Genomic DNA, 3,737 nt, shown 5'->3' on the forward strand with positions numbered 1-3,737 from the left:
GAGCCGAGGGCAGAGATTTTATCTGTTCATTGCTATAGGCTTCATGTCTAGAACAGTGGCAGTAATTTTTTTTTATTGAATGAGTAATTCTTAATGCCCCTAGATACTTCTCTCACTAGACTGCAAAACAAAACTAGTTCACTCTATGGAAAAAGTAAAGGTTAAAAGTTAACATTTACTATTAAGTACATAGCACAATCTGTCACATGTTCTCCTTTAGTTAAGCTCTTTCATATTTCATCATGTATTGATACGGTCTCTTCAAAGCCAAGATTTGAAATGAGCCTATTTTCAGCTCTGTGTGTGGTAGCACAGTGGTTATGGTGCTGGCCACATACACTGAGGCTGGTGGGTATGAACCCAGCCTGGGCCAGCTAAACAACAATGACAACTGCAACAAAAAATAACTGGGCGTTGTGGTGGGTGCCTGTAGTCCCAGCTACTTGGGAGGCTGAGGCAGGAGAATTGCTTAAGCCAGGGGTCCTCAAACTTTTTAAACAGGGGGCCAGTTCACTGTCCCTCACACCATTGGAGGGCCAGACTATGGGCCTCGGGACGAGTCAGCTGTTAAGCAGGACAGGCAGCGTCGGCAAAAACATCCAGGGGGCCAGATAAATGTCCTAGGTGGACTACATGTGGCTTGTGGGCCATAGTTTAAGGACGCCTGGGCCTTAAGCCCAAGAGTTGGGGGTTGCTGTGAGCTGTGACGCCAGAGTACTCCACCAAAGGCGACATAGTGAGACTCTGTCTCAAAAAAAGAAAGAAAAAAAAAGGGCAGCGCCTGTGGCTCAGTGGGTAGGGGACTGGCTCCATATACTGAGGGTGGCAGGTTCAAACCCGGCCCCAGCCAAACTGCAACAAAAAATAGCCAGGAGTGTGGTGGGCGTCTGTAGTCTCTGCTACCCCGGAGGCTGAGGCAAGAGAATCGCCTAAACCCAGGAGTTGAAGGTTGCTGTGAGCTGTGACGCCACTCACTCTACCGAGGGTGATAAAGTGACACTGTCTCTACAATAAATAAATAAATAAATAAATAAAAAAGGGGTCACCACCCTAGATTAAAAAAAAAAAAAGAAATGAGCCTATTTTCCAACACTTCTTGTGATATTTGTTGTCTTGGAATTTTCCTTTTTGATGCAGAGAAAAACATACACATTCTCAGACAAGGTTGAAAGTGGTGGTGGAAGTCCTTGAGAAATTCTCAAGTTATAATCATGAAGATAATTGTTTCCTAAACCACCTATGATGCACCAAGTGTCACAGCTCCTAGAGCTATAGTATACAACTCCAGATGGCATTCAATATGTTGGACCCATAAAGCACTCATTTCAACTACTGTTTCTAGAAGTTACTTCTAGTGCCAGTAGAATTTTAGACTATAGGCAGCTACAGGCACCTGCCACAAAGCCTGGCTAATCTTTTTCGATTTTTAATAAAGAATGGGGTCTTGCTTTCACTCAGCCTGGTCTAAAACTCCTGAATATATATATTTTTTCTTTTGAGACAGAGTCTCAAACTGTCACACTGGGTAGAGTGCTGTGGCATCACAGCTCATAACAACTTCCAACTTGGGCTAAAGTGATCCTCTTGCCTCAGTTTTTCTATTTTTAGTAGAAACAGGGTTTCAATGTTTTGCTCAGGCTAGTCTCGAGCTCGTGAGCTCAAGCAATCCACTTGCCTCAGCCTCCAGGAGTGCTAGGATTACAGGTGTGAGCCATTGCACCTTGGCCAGAATAAATTTCTATTAAAACTGTACCCCAGGGCGGTGCCTATGGCTCAAGGAGTAGGGCCTCAGCCCCATATACTGGCGGTGGCGGGTTCAAAACCAGTCCTGCCAAAAAAAAAAAAAAAAGCCACAAAAAAACAAAAATACTGTACCCCAGGTGAACTTCTGGGAGCAGAGGGCCACCAAGTTGTCTAAGAAGAGGTGAACTGGCCTAGGTCAGAAACAGATCTGGTAAAAACTCCCACGCTGATCAGCAGTGGGATCAAACCTGTGAATAGCCATTGCACTATAGCCTGGGCAACAAAGTGAGAATCAAACTTAGTGAGACTCTTGAAAAAAACAAAACTGTACCCCAATTGCCTGTTAATATCTCAAGTTGCTACTTCTTTTTTTTTAAGTTGCTACTTCTTAAAACATTGAAATAGAATCTTACTATCTAGCATTCAGCTAGATTCTAGCATCTAGGCCATGTCTATTTTTTCTTTTTTATTTTTTTGAAGGTTTCAAATGTACTTTATTTCAATAATGCCATATTTTAATGGGTATACAGTGCTTTTACTTGGCATCAATTATGAGTTGGTTCTGAAACAATTCAGTATTACACCAGCTGGGATGATTACTGATATCTCCATTCCTTTGGGGTGACTCTGCCAACAGGGGACAGGTTCCATTCTATTCCAATTTGTGTCAATATGTCCATATAGCAATATAGAAAGTGGCTCTACTAGCTAATATAGCATTACCATATTTGTCATGAAAATCAGGTGTTCGTTTCTGGTGGCTCGCCCTTGCCATTGTTTGTTGAATGTATCGAACTTGGAGACGACTTAGTGCATTCTTGGCCAAGAAAAACATTGTGAAATTGAAAATGGAACTGCAGCAATTCCAGGTGCTGGTTCCGCGCAAATTGACTTCAGATACCCTTGCAAAAACCACCAAAGAACAAAAATCTATTTTTGCTTTCTTTCTTTTTTTTTTTTTTTTTTTGAGACAGAGCCTCAAGCTGCCCCCCCTGGGTAGAGCACTGTGGCATCGCAGCTCACAGCAACCTCCAACTCCTGGGCTCAAGCGAGTCTCCTGCCTCAGCCTCCCAAGTAGCTGGGACCACAGGTGCCCGCCACAACGCCCGGCTATTTCTTGGTTGTAGCCATCATTGTTGTTTGGCGGGCCCAGGCTGGATTCGAACCCACCACCTTGGGTGTACATGGCTGGCGCCTTAGCCACTTGAGCCACAGGCGCTGATCCTCTATTTTTTCTTTTTGAGAAAGTTTCTTGCTTTTCTGCCCAGGCTGCACCCACTGTACCCTCAAACTCCTGAGCTCAAGTGATCCTCTTGCCATAGCCTCCTGAGTATTCAGGAGTACTATAGGCACATGCTACCACACCCAATTCTTTTTTGTAGGTACTAGGTCTAACTGTGTTACCCAAACTGGTTTCCTGGCCTCAAGCATGCCTCTTGCTTCAGCTTCTCAAAGTGCTGGGATTACAGGCCTGGCCTTATTTATTTATTGAGACAGAGTCTTATTATGTCGCCCTCAAGTGATTCTTTTGTCTCAGCCTCCCAAATAGCTGGGACTACAGGCACCCACTAGAACGCCTGGCTATGTTTTGTTGTAGTTGTCATTGTTTACCTAGCCCAGGCCGGGTTCAAACACGCTACCCTCGATGCATGTGGCTGGCACTGTAACCACTGTGCTGTGAATGCTGAGCCCCATGTTTTTATTTTTTTTTTGAGACATAAGTCTCACTCTGTTGCCTCAGACTAGCTTAGGCCTCAGCCTAGCTCAACTCACAGCAACCTCAAACTCCTGGGTTCAAGCGATCCTCTCCAAGTAGCTGGGATCATAGGCACCCACCACAAAGTCCGGCTAATCTTTTTCTATTTTTAGTAAAGAATGGGGTTTTGCTTTCGTCTAAAACTCCTGAGACCCCCCTCCCCCATTTTCCAACTCAGCCTTCCAGAGTGCTAGAATTACAGGAGTGAGCTACGAGCAAGTGCAGCCTGGGCCATGTT

At 44.6% G+C, this 3,737-nt stretch overlaps 1 pseudogene; it reads right to left on the bottom strand.

The window, feature by feature from the left end:
• Positions 1-2,238: 2,238 nt before the first annotated feature.
• Positions 2,239-2,658, bottom strand: LOC100954594 (annotated as a pseudogene).
• Between the last annotated feature and the right edge of the window lie 1,079 nt (positions 2,659-3,737).

The sequence above is a fragment of the Otolemur garnettii genome, unplaced genomic scaffold, assembly GCF_000181295.1.
Source record: "Otolemur garnettii isolate 467f Iridium unplaced genomic scaffold, OtoGar3 scaffold00020, whole genome shotgun sequence".
NCBI classification, from domain to species: domain Eukaryota; kingdom Metazoa; phylum Chordata; class Mammalia; order Primates; family Galagidae; genus Otolemur; species Otolemur garnettii.